Raw genomic sequence first — 13,298 nt, 5'->3', positions numbered from 1 at the left:
CTCCTCATTCATTTTATTCAATAAACATATATTGAATACTTGCTGCATCTTAGATGCAAGGGCGTAGAGATGTATTCTCAAGGAGCTCAGATGCAAGTGGTCATGACAAAAGTCAGTGATTACAGTGGTATGACAGGCATTATAGTAGACAAGGTCATGGAACCTCAAGCGGGGAGGTACTTAACAGACCCTCTTAACTTTCCCTCATTTGAGGATGAGAGGACTGAAGGAATTAAATTGTTTGATGAGGTGACTGATGCTCTCAGTTGAGCCAAGTCTGAAAGCATGCATAAAGGCTAGCTAGCTAGCTTAGGGAAAGAGAGAGTTTGTGTGATCATCCCAAAGGAAGAGTCATGAAGATAAGAGAGGGTACAGTGTGTTGGGAAAACTGCAAATTGTTAAGTATGGCAAGAAAATAGGTGACGCGGGTGCCCAAACATGAAGAATCCGTGTAAAGACGTTTGGAAATTCTCTTAGGGTGATAGGGGGAGGAGGCGAGAAGCATGATCATTTAACTCTGTGTGCCACCCCTCCATTGCTGTCTGAAATAGCTTTCTGAAACAATTTGCCATAAAACCTAGAATTCGGGCTTAACCTATGCGGTATTTCTGGCTGTATCACTGAATCTCTCCACGCACCCTCTGTGCCAGCTACATCAGAATACTTGCTGCTTCCCAAATGTGCTGCTCCATCTGGATGGCGAGTTTTTCCCTCCTTCTCCAGCAGTCACATTCCTTATCGATCAGCCTTCAGGTTCCAGTGCCACTCCTGCCAAAAAGCATGTTCCCTGACTCGTTCTCCCCTCACCTCTCTAGGTTAGATTGAATAATTTCTTTCTTTATATTCTCTTAGCATTTTGCTTTTGCTTCTATTACTACACTTTAAAAATTCTATACATGAAGGTTATATTTATTAAATTGACCAATAAATGTTAATTGCAGTACATTTGTTGATTTGACTTACTGAACATTTCTACTTCCATTCTGTTTTTTTAGCTGTGTTTTAGATGGTTAAGATTGTCATAATATGGTCTTAGATAAGTGAAATATTATAGCTAATAACTTAAGCAATAGAGAAATAAAAAATGAACCCTTTCAGATATTTTGTAGATATTTCAGGTGTCGCAGATATTTTGTAGATGGATAATCGTTTTCAGCTTATATTTAAAATGTACTCATTTTGCTATATATGTTGACAATTTGAGCTTACAAAACTAAAGTTATAGCATCTAATTTACTTTATTTAGTTATAGGTTTGTAGTTCTTTATTATTTACAAAGGATTCATGCCCTTGACCAAAAAAAGAGGATACTATGACAAGAATTATTTAATGAGAACTTGAGAAATGGCTGCTTGTGACAAACAGTGTTCATTGTCCACCCAGTCTCCATTCTCTCTTGTGTTTAGAGTGTTAGTGCCCTCGGTTAAAAAACAAACCAGCAAATGAACTCTCTTTCTTAAGATGTAAGCAAAAGCCTGCTGAGGATTTCTGGAAAGGTTTTACCTTCTGAGCCAGTTGTCACCTCTGCTTTTCTGTTACATCCTTCTTTCTACCTGGAATGTGAGTGCAATTCATGGAGTTATAGCAGCCATGATGTGACCATAAGGACAAAAGCAATATGGGGGAGAAGAAATATAGAAGGCTAGTCTTTTGTGACACCAGTGACACTAAGGAACATTTGTACCAACCCCTAGTTACCTCTAGAATTTTTGGCCTATTACTTGTAGTCAAAGTGATCCTCACTAGTATGGTATCTAATGTGATAAAGAATAAGACTAGAAGTAAAAGCGTGTCATTTAAATATGTAACTTAAACACTGTTACAAAGTACTTTGTTCTGTGCTGGGATTTGGCAGTCTTATTTAGAAGTAGCATGTATCCTAAGGTGAAACACGGATATGGCCATTAGAATGTGGTGACAGGGATATTGATTTGGGAGTTGGAAGACCTGTGATCTGGTTTTACTATCATATGACTTTAGGTAAGTCAGTGAATGTCTTTGTGTCATGGTGTTTACTATCTATAATGTGATTAGATGTTCTCTAAGATCTTACAGAGCATTGACGTTCATATTCTAATTAGTTTCTTGAAGCCATTTTTGTTTTTTATGGTAACCTCTTGAATTACAATGTCAATTCATAATGCCTACCTATGTTTACTCTTTGCATACAAGCACAGACACACACACACACACACACACACACACACACACACACACACAGCTACCCCCGACACACACATTGATACATCAGATAACAGTAGTCTTAGAAGGTTGTGCATTTGGCTTAGTTGTGACTAGCTTTTAGAGATTTTCACACATGACCGCTAAGCTGATCCACAGTTATGTGAGTGGTTTAATGAAAAGGAAAGGCAGTGCAGAGGTGGTTAGCTAAGAGCATGGGCATTAATCAGACAGACAGAGGTCTCCATCCTGGATTTGCTCACTCATTTGCTGTTTAGCCTTGAGCAAGTTACGGAACTTCCCTGTGCACTAGATTCTTTATCTGAAAAGTAGAGATAATAATAGTGTATATTTTCCCAGGTGTTATAAGGGCTGTGTGAGATCATGTGTATGAGGGACTCACACAATGCCTGCCACATTGTAAGGAATAAAGGTAAGCTGCTGTTGGTATTTTTGTTATTTTTATTATTGTTGTTATTCTGTTGCTGATATTGCTCTTCTGATCTCTTAGATGGCTAATAATTTGTTTGTAGGTGTTTATGTCTGGAACAGAATACAGGGCTCTGTGGATAGCAGCCTGCTTCAATATAGTGATGTTTGTTAATTTTTGTAACAGTGTCAGCTCATTTGTACTTGGAAAACTATAAGCAGTATATTTATTCCTTAAATTTAGCTATGTCATATTTGAAGTCAAAATTGTGTATGTTGTAGGTAGAGTTAGTTAATAAAAGTTTTGTCAAGACTTTGTTTTAGGGAGATATATTTAGTACAGGTTGTAATTAATTTAATAATGTTTTAAAGAAAAATGAGTCCATTTTTATTTAGCTCGTTGGCCCGGTGTACCATTGTCTTAACTATGGAAAGGAGTTTTTGAAGTAAGTTGGTAAATTTTGCAGTGAGTTGTTGTTTGAAACTTGAAATGACCTTGAAAGGTTTTTTTGAATTGTTTAAACCATTAAATTTGTAAACATGTACAATTATTTGTCAATTAAAAATGAAATGAAATTTAAAGAATGAAATTGACTGCAATGGACTATTTAAGCACCATTCCTTCCCCTCCCCCATTTTTAAATTTTCGAGACGAGGTCAGGCTCTGTCAGCCAGGCTGGAGTACAGTGGTGAGATCATAGCTCACTGCAGCCTTGAACTCCTGGGCTCAACTGATTTTCCTGCCTCAGCCTCCCAAGTAGCTGGGACTACAGGCATGCGCCACCGTGCCTGTCTGATTTTGTTTTATATTTGGTAGAGATGAACTCTCACTGTGTTGCCCAGGCTGGTCTCAAATGCCTGAGCTCAAGCAGTCCTCCTGCCTTGGCCTCCCAAAGTTTTGGGATTACAGGCGTGAGCCACTGTGCCCTGCACCATTCCTCTCTTGCTTGTCACTGAGGCTCTTAGTAAAGCAGGACCGTATATTAAGTAAGAATATGGTCTGAACTCTCCAGCATGGTAGCCAGTAGCCACATGTGGTTGAATAATTAAAATTAAGTAAAATAAAAAATTTAGTTCCTCATTCTAGCCACATATTAAGTGTTCAATAGCCGCATTGCAGCAAGCTCTGTTGGACAGTATTGGATAGATTGTATAGCCAGATTGCCCGAGTTCAGCTCTCGAATCCACTACTTACTAGGCTTGTGACCTTGAGCAACTTAGTTTCTCTGTGCTTCAGTTTTCTCGTATGTAAAATTGGATTAATAACCTCAGACAAAAGTTCCCATAAGTTAGTGAGTGTGGATTAAAGGAGGCAACATTTGTAAAGTGCTTAGAATGGCCCCCATTTAATCACACAGTAAATATGTGGTGTTTGGTAAATAAACAAATGTGCGTGGTGTTCAGATTTATTATGCTTTGTATGTTTACCGATTTTTTTGTCCTTTCGGTATCTTTTATTGCCCTTTGAGAAACTTTATATATGTCAACCTGCTGAATGCATTTTTCATGTTTCTCTTTTACCGCAGTTTAGACTCATGTTTCTGCCACACACTCTAGCTTAAAAATTTATTATGAGTGCTCACTGCTTTCAGGTTGAAGTACAGCCTCCTTTCATCAGGCATCTCAGAGAGTCCAGCCTGCCCTTCCCAGCTCATTTTCACAGCCATCCAGCTCTAGCCCTGTGTTTGATTCCATTAATCACTGCCTTTGTTGTTAAAAATATTTAGTGGTGATGGCCATCTCTTCCAATGGCATATAAACTCTCCTGGCATGTGGAGCGCTATTATCTGTGCATATGATAAATGCTCGACATATGCTGGTTGAAGAAAAGAATCTTCAATATTTGAATTGCAATCAGTATTGCTATTAATATCAAAACTACATTTGTTCAAGTAATCTCTGAAGTAAAGGGAATCCAAAACCCATTCTGCCATCTGTGATGTCAGCATTAGAAATGTGCTCCTCCTTAACCAGCCTCTCCACTCCTGTCCATATTGGTTTCAATGGTGAGCGGCTGGATAGTAGCTGTGATCACTGCAGTTTGCTACCCTACACTGTGGTGACATGCAAATCACCATTGCAGATGCTTTCTGGATGATATGTTCTTTCTTTTTTTTTTTTGATACGGAGTCTTGCTCTGTTGCCCAGGCTGGAGTGCAGTGGTGCAATCTTGGCTCACTGCAAGCTCCACCTCCTGGGTTGACACCATTCTCCTGCCTCACCCTCCCAAGTAGCTGGGACTACAGGAGCCCGCCACCACGCCCAGCTAATCTTTTTGTATTTTTAGTAGAGACAGGGTTTTACCTTGTTAGCCAGGAGGTCTCAATCTCCTGACCTCGTGATCCACCCGCCTCAGTCTCCCAAAGTGCTGGGATTATAGGCATGAGCCACCATGCCCGGCCTAGATGCTACATTCTTAAAGGATGCTGATTTTGTCTTGGTTTCTTGCTTTTTTAAGTTACCTCCCATGTTCTTTGATTTGCTCTATGTTGCTTCTTTCTGTGGTCTTCTTGGGTATACTCAAGTGCGTATCGCGTATGTTTAACAAAGGAAAAATAGTGTTAAAAGAAAAAGTATCACTTAGTATAAGAAGCAAAACAGTTTTTGTTTCTATGATAATGACATCCAGGTATGATTTAGGTTATTTTTTACTTTAAACGGGCTATAAACTTCATGTGAGAAAAAAACTGTAGAAACGTTAACTCCTGTAGAATGATGTCTGTCTGTGGTGTAGTAAGATCATACAACTTCTCTACTTGTTACTGTGAGTTGCTTAATGAATGGCAGTACAAGTGTCAAATCCATAATTAGTCAATATCAAGAGCTGCATTTTGGATTGCATGCGCTGTCCCAAATGTATGTTGTGCAAGTTACCTTGTATCATGTTAATGGAGAAAAGAGTGGATATTACGAAATCAGCAATATGAATCAAATTTATATGTGGTCCTGCAATGTAATTGAAGGTACTCAGTCTTCTCACACACTGATGCAATATCTTGTGTTGCTTTCTCAGATTTTTTAGATGTATCATAGGGGATAGCTGGGAACTGATAGAGCAGAGGTACTAAGTTCCACCTGGAAATGATTTAGAGTAGCTCTTTGAATATGTCTTTACTTATTATCTTACAGCACATGTGTATATGATTATTTTCTAGAGGATCGTACCCTTTATTAAGCTGCGAGCTTCTTGAGGGCAAGGACTGCAATTCATCATTTTGGAGAAAAGTGAATAATTCTGAAGAATTTGGTGGTTCATGAGCTTGCCTGGTATTTGTTTCTCTATGGCTTATCATCTAAGTGAGATAACAGATAGTAGATAATTGATAAATTTAATCAGTTACCTAATTACTGAGAGGATTCAATTCTTGCTTTATGTTATTACTGAAACAGACTGCCCAGTAAGCATTATGAATGTTCTCTAGAGAGCAATTAGGTTTGCAATGAGTTATTTTATTGAGAATGCTACTTGGAATTAAATGTTTATACCACTGTCTTGATATAATTTAAATATAATTTAAATGTGCTGAAGTATCTTCGTTCAGATAACTTGTTACCCCTTAACAAAGGCTGCTTGTTTCTCTCCCATTTGGCAAACACCAGATGCAGTGATTAATAAAGGTCATTATGCTACTTAGCCATGGAGAGCTTTGAATGACTGTTACCTGAACATCTGCTAGATTCATGATGGCAGTTACCAGAAACATCTAACGAAATATACATGCTGTGCTTTGAAAATCTGGCTTGGACTAATCTAAATGACTACCGAAGAACATTTGAATATTCCCTTAAGTTTTATTAATTGTGAGAAAGCCCTTATCTTTCTGTAATGTGAACAATCCAAAATGTCAACAAAATGCTAATTTGGAATGGCTGTCCTTGACAATCCCAGCTTCCTGAGGGCTGCATGCTCAGGGGCTGGGAGGTATCTGTGTAGAATCCATGGAGACAGTGGCTTTCTTGCACTTCTGATTATCATGGGAAGCCTCGCCTTGGAAATGTGGGACTGGAGTTGAGCTGAAAAGAAGGAAAAACTTTACCTAGACTCTGCAGGGAGCAAGTTGAAAAGCAGAGAATGGGTATATTAATTATGGGGTTTTTGAAAACAGCACTAAGTACTTTTCAGAAAAACTTATTTTGAAATAATTATGGATTCATAGGAAGTTGCAAAACAGTACAGAGAGATCCCATGTACTATTTACTCAGTTTCCTCCATTTTTACATAACTTTAGTTAAATATCAAACCAGGATACTGATATTGGTACAATCCACAGACTTTATTCAGATTTCATTAGTTTTACATGCATGTGTGTGGTGTATGTGTGACATGTGTGTATGTGTGTGTGTGTAGTGGGTCCTCGGCAATTTTATCATGTGTAGATTTGTGTAACCGTCATCAGAGCCAAGGTTACAGAAGAGTTTCGTCACCACAGGTTTCCTTAACGCTATGCCCTTTCTATCATACCCTTCCCACACCTCCCTGCACTTCCCTAACCCCTTGCAATCAATTTGTTCTCCATCTCTATAATTTTATCATCTTGAGAATGCTGTATAAATGGAATCATAGATTATATTATCTTTGGGGATTTTTAAAAACTTAGTATCCATGAAATTGTTTCATATATCAGTGGTTTGTCTCTTTTTTATTGATGAGTAGTATTCCATAGTATGGATGTACCAGAGTTGGTTTAACCATTTACGCACTGAAGGCTATTTGGATTGTTTCAAGTTTTTTATTTATTTTATTTTATTTTTTATTTTTTTTTACTATTACAAATAAAGCTACTATGAACATTCAGATTTTTGTGTAGACATAAATAGAAATTTTTATTTCTGTGGGATAGATACCCAGGAATGTGATTCATAGATTGCATGGTAAGTGGATGTCTACTTTTTCAAGAAACTACCAAAAGACCCTATTATTCTTCCAAAACTTATTTACTAATGCCTAATAAAACTAGAATACTGAGAAATTAGGCAATTCACATATGATTGTACTGTGTGGAATTCCATGTTTTTAGATCAAGAAACAAGTGAAAATTTGGCAGATAAAATAGACAAGTTACAGAAATACAAATGGCTAATAACATATGAATGTTGAGTGTAACAAATAATCAGAGGACTATTCAGTGTTAGAATTACATTTAGTTACAAGTAATTTAAAACGTGGCTGAGTGGCTGAAACAGTCCAGGCTAGCTAGACTCAGAGTAGTCATAGTGGCCAAGCAATGTCTTGAGTGACCCGGCTCTTTTCACGTTTCTCCTCAGCCACACTTAATCCTTGTCCTCTTGTCCTCAGAGATACGTGATGACTGCTGCATCTTCATCCTTAGGTCCAAGAGCCAAGCCAGAAGAAAAAGGAAAAGGGGAGATCTGAAGTTGGCGTCACCTGTGTAAGGAATACAACAGCTTTTCCTTAAGTCATTAGCTAGAACTGTATCACATGGCTGCTGCTAGCTGCAGGGGGTTCCTGGGAATGCAATTTTTTTTTTTTAGATGGAGTCTTGCACTGTCCGCCAGGCTGGAGTGCAGTGGCGCGATCTCGGCTCACTGCAAACTCTGCCTCCCGGCTTCAAGCGATTCTTCTGCCTCAGCCTCCCAAGTAGCTGGGATTACAGGCGCCAGCCACCACACCCAGCTAATTTTTTGTATTTTTAGTAGAGATGAGGTTCCACTATGTTGGCCAGGCTGGTCTCAAACTCCTGACTTCGTGATCTGCCTGCCTTGGCCTCCCAAAGTGCTGGGATTACAGGCATGAGCAAATTTTTTTTTACTCAGAACATTCTTGCTTAAAAAGATCTGGCATTCTTTTAGGAAGATGAGAGAATACTGGATAGGAAATTGCATTGTTTGAGAATGCATATATAAACAATAATGAAATATTGTTTCAAGACTGGCTAAAATTAATAAATGGAACCAGTGTTCAATGTGATGAAAAAGGTGCTCACACATTGTTGGTAAGAGAACAAATTGGTATTCTTTATCAAAATTAAAAGTTGTGTTTCATCTGGCCTACAAATTCTGATCTGCAAGTCAGTATTCTATAGAAATACCATTTCTGCATCTGCGCAAAAGATAACATGCACAAAGATCCTCACTGTAGCATTGTTTACAATACCCAAACCAGTAGAACTTATCTGTCAGTAGAAGAAAGGTTAGTACATTATGGCAAATCCATATAGTGAAGTACAATAGTATTAAAAAGAGTAAGCTTGATTTATCTGAACAGACCTGGAAAATGTCTATGAAATATATTTGAGTGGAAAGATAATTGCAAAGCAATGTGCTTAGTATGGTTCTGTTGTGTGCCTTCTTATACATATGCGTGTGTTTGTATATGTTCTTGTGCATGTATGCACATGTGTATGTGTATGGCATGATTAAATCTGTTTTAGAATGTGCAAAGGAGAAAGACTTTATGGAAACCCACCAAAAAAGTTAACATTAGAGAGTTCATTTGGGAAGGGGTGTAGAGGAAGAGAGTTCACTTTTCTTAATGCATTTCTGTATTGCTTGAATATTTTATAAGCATGTATTAAGTGTTCAATTAGGAAATGAGGTATTCTCCAATGTGAATTTTTTTGGATGTATAAAGCACAAACATATTTTAGCTATTCTGGATGAAACTACTTAAAATGTAATTTTACCGTCTTATGACATAGAGTATACTAAATGTTTTTTCTTTGCAACTCAGGGCCTAATGAGATATTCAGGGCTGCTTGAGTATGCTCGAAATAGATGTAGATTAACTGCTTTTTTAATTCTTCCCATATACATTTTTTTAAACTTTCTTACTTCTTTAGGTTGGCAGTTACTTCTTGTACATTATTAGTGTATCTGCTTTTAATAGCTCTTTTCCTGTTTCTAATTTTCTGCTTCTAGTCTTCTTTGACTTGGGAATGAAGCAACCATCAACCTGGTTTTAATTGTACCTAAAAATTGTTCTTAATAAAAACAGGATAAATTAGTTCTGAGTAAAGATTTTGAGAGACTTGATTATGGATAAAATAATAAACTTTATTGTTGTTTGAATATATATATTATATATATATTTTTTTTACTGTTTGGAGGCCTTTTTATCTTCTTTGTTTACCTTTGAGTCTCAGCTGTGTTTTAGTTACTTGAGTCAGTGAAGTATTGCCAAACCTAGGAGTCTTTTAAAAACAGATAACCCAAAAGTGTTGCTTCCTCTTTTAGAGAAAGTTATTATGGTACTAAGGAAAGGAGGGGTAGCATGTTTTAGGGCAGAGTTATATAAGAAAAAAAAATCCTGAGCCTTAAAGTATTCTGCTCCTTACTAGTAAGATGATTCTTGACTTTGCTGACAAGTTGATCATTAACCCTGAGTAATGTGGTATCTAAAGCATACAAGTTAGACTGGGATTTGAATCTTGGTGCCATCCTGTACCTGCTGAGTGATGTTTCTGATCCTTGATTTTCTTATGTTTAAAAGCTTATTTTGCTTAATATTAGTACATGTTTTATAATTGCCTAGGTGGCACTTTCAGAAGGTGCAATGAACATTAAGTGGAGATAGTTTATGTAATATATCCGGCATAGAGCAAGTACTCAGTGACTATTATTATAGAAGACAGTGGGAAATTAGGAATTTGCAATGTATTGTACTTTTTTGAACGAAATGAGACTTTATTATTTTATTTTTATGGAATTATTATTCTCAGTGTAGAAAACTTGGACAACATAGAACAAGTAAGGGGAAGATTTTTTAAAAAAATCTTTTATAATCTCCTTATTCAGAGAAGACCTCTGTTAATATTTTGTTGCCTTATCAGTCTTTTTTTCATGCACAAATACTACTTGCTGTATAGACTCAAACCTAACTTCTTAAAACAGAGTTATATGGTGTGGTGGTATCCCAATTTTGCAAATAAGGAAAATGAAGCTTAGAGAAGTTAAAGTCAAAGAGCTAACAGGTTGTAGGGCTAGTAGTCATCATCAGGACTGGTGCACTATTGGAACAAAATGGGACTCTCCTTCCCCCGGGAGTTGAAAGCAGCCATCTATCTCCACGATTAGTTCACAACAATTTATGTTTATAAGATGTTAGATCCAGGCTTAGGTTGTACTTTGTGATTGTTTAAGAAAGCAAAGTAGGTTTGGGCTTAGTGCATTGTTTTTCCATTTATTACTGTAGTATAATGTTACTTAGATGATATATATGTTTGGAGCTCCATAAATGTTAGATTTCAATAATAAAGGTCAAAATGAGACTGTATACTATCCTAAAGTGATTATTACTCTCCAAGCTGTACTGTCTTACTAGTGTGCGTGGATGCCCTATGTGTAAATTTTGGGTGTTGAATCACTGAATGGTTTGGAAAGTGACCTTAAAGTTGCTGTTTTGTTTGTACTAAAAAATGACAAAGTAGGCTATATCCTTATTTTTATGATATTTTTGAAATTCTAATTTTTCTGTTTATATGACTTCAAGGTGAGAAGTAGAAATTGTTATTTGGGTCAATAAATATTTCCTTTAATTTAAACATCCTAAAGCATTTACACATTTATTTATAATCTTCAGAACCTCCCCAAGAAACTAGTTTGTATATCATATATACTGCATATGTAGTACTTGGGTACACATACACCCCTACCTGGTTTTAGAAAAGACTTACCTTTGTTGCTCTATTATATTTGGACCTGTAGCTTAGAGAATTTTGCAGGGTCTTGTTTCCGATATTTTGAAAATTGTGCTGTCATGACCATAGAAGTCTGTAACCAAACTTGACTTAGTGGCTTATATTGCTTTTCAATGTTTTGTTTTTCAAAAGTAGGTTAAAAATTGTTAGTAGTTGATCTAAATATATCATCTAGGCAATTACCAAATATGTACTAATATTAAGCAAAGTAAACTATGGTTAGTTGTAGTTATTATACTTCCATTTGGGCATTGTCAAAAACTCCAGGAAAAAAAAGTCCCTGTATTTGCTCTTTGTAGCAAACGAGGGATGGATCTGTTTGAGTTCTTTAGATATTTATATGTAATTTCAGTATGAGTTTACTTTAAATTTGATTAGGATTAAATGGATATAGTTTAATATAAACTATTATATTTTATATATTAGAGGTAAATAGATGTGATAATCTTTGGAGGCATGGAGGTTTTAAGGAGCCAGGTGTGTTTGAGGAAATAGTACAGTGTGGTTTGATTATGGGTTCCATGGATGGGGAGTGGTAGGAGGTATGTTTGGAATTCTGCAACCAGAAATGAGGACCAGACCATCAAGGGTTGTTTTGACACATTGGGATTTATCCTGTAGGTATTCAGGTGTAGACGTCCAGATTAGCATTCAGGGAATATAAGGGTAGAGGGACATATTAAATGGATAAAGGATTCACCATTTTGGGAATGGATGTAATCACTCATGGGAGAACTTGTTGAGGACGAGGAGAAAAACTGGAGGAACCCTTTTTAGTAAGGGCCAGAACTTCGGAATATTGCTGTGGAATGATGATCCTGAGATGATGGTGTCATGGGCATTTTGGAGATCAGTGTGTATGCTTGTTGTACATACTTATAGGAGTGGCATTTAGTTGGGGGACAAAGGAGCAGGGAAGAAGAGGCCAGGGCTCCAAAGTTGTTTTGGAGCCACCTGTCACTGTTTTGGTACCACCTGTCACTTCTCAAATAGGGTCTTGTCAACTTTACAACTACTTTGTACCTGTGCATCTGAATGTGACTGGAGAATTCTCCACAACCTTCCTTTAAATTCAAGATTGTGAACCTCATGTAGGCTTTCGATGCTGCCTGACAGTCATACTGTATACTTCATTCACTTAGATGACTATTTCAGTTTTCCCTTTTTTTTCATACCTTCCGCATTTCTTCTCCATACCTATTTTCAGCTGGTTGTCTTGCTTCTTTATGGAGACACTTGAAGCCAACGGCTTCATGGACCAGCAGACTAATACTGTTGGAGCTCCCTGCGTCTCCCTGCGTCTCCATAACTGAACCCATGTATTCTACCTGTTCCAGCTACAGATGAGCCCGCCCGTGTAGTATGCCATGTGTGCACTGCCCTGTGTGGCACCAGCCTCTTTCCTCATGCACTAGAGTCTCTGTGCTCTCATGCACTCGTGAACGTTGCTTACTCAGCTCTCTTGTTCTTTCGTGTCATCAGTGTTCTCCCCTAATGAGTCTACACTCACTAACTCCAATTCCTTCTCTTCCATTTTCCTTTAAATCCACTCTAGTCAGGTTTCAGCCCCATGAGTCTGATTTAATGTTGGAGATAATCCAATTTAAAATTTGCATTTAAAATCATGTCATCTTTGAGCTAGAATATGTTATTCACACTGCTTTCTGTGGTAAGTATATTTGGAAAAATACATAGATCCTACCATCCATCTATAGTTGTGGTTTTATCATAAAAAGGCACTAAAAATGGTAACAAATTTTAATTGCTATTAAGTGTTGGGTATTGTACTTGCCTCCTTTGCTGTATTGGGCTCTATTTGTCTCTTTTTATGACCATCCCTTAATCCTTTCTATTACTAAGAAGTTGTCTAGTTTTAATTTAAGCAGACAGTTTCAAGTTCTCTCTCTAATATGTTGAATAAAATTGTGATTGAATGAGCTGATTGAGCATGAAAACAGCATGCAGAAATTTAGAAGTTTAGAAAACAGAATATCCAGCAAAGTTAATCTGATGTATAATTAATGACATTTA

At 37.1% G+C, this 13,298-nt stretch overlaps 1 protein-coding gene across 13 annotated transcripts in view; it reads left to right on the top strand.

Annotated features, from left to right (window-relative positions):
* The window catches only part of USP6NL (USP6 N-terminal like), a 151,410-nt gene that overhangs the window by 39,567 nt on the left and 98,545 nt on the right, over positions 1–13,298 (top strand). For 2 of the 13 annotated variants that reach the window (XM_054521910.2, XM_054521912.2), the window contains 2 exons: positions 5,766–5,877; positions 7,907–8,000. The exons of 6 other annotated variants lie outside the window; for them this stretch is intronic. The gene's annotated coding sequence lies outside the window, so the exon portion shown is untranslated. Of the gene's footprint in view, positions 1–5,765; positions 5,878–7,906; positions 8,001–13,298 lie in introns of those variants that run through there. 5 more of the 13 variants (XM_054521911.2, XM_054521907.2, XM_054521909.2 and 2 more) reach the window with 3 other exon arrangements.

Source organism: Pongo abelii, chromosome 8 (assembly GCF_028885655.2).
Source record: "Pongo abelii isolate AG06213 chromosome 8, NHGRI_mPonAbe1-v2.0_pri, whole genome shotgun sequence".
Lineage (NCBI taxonomy): Eukaryota > Metazoa > Chordata > Mammalia > Primates > Hominidae > Pongo > Pongo abelii.
The sequence above is the reverse complement of the archived record's forward strand: the minus strand, read 5'-3'. Positions and strand labels throughout refer to the sequence as shown.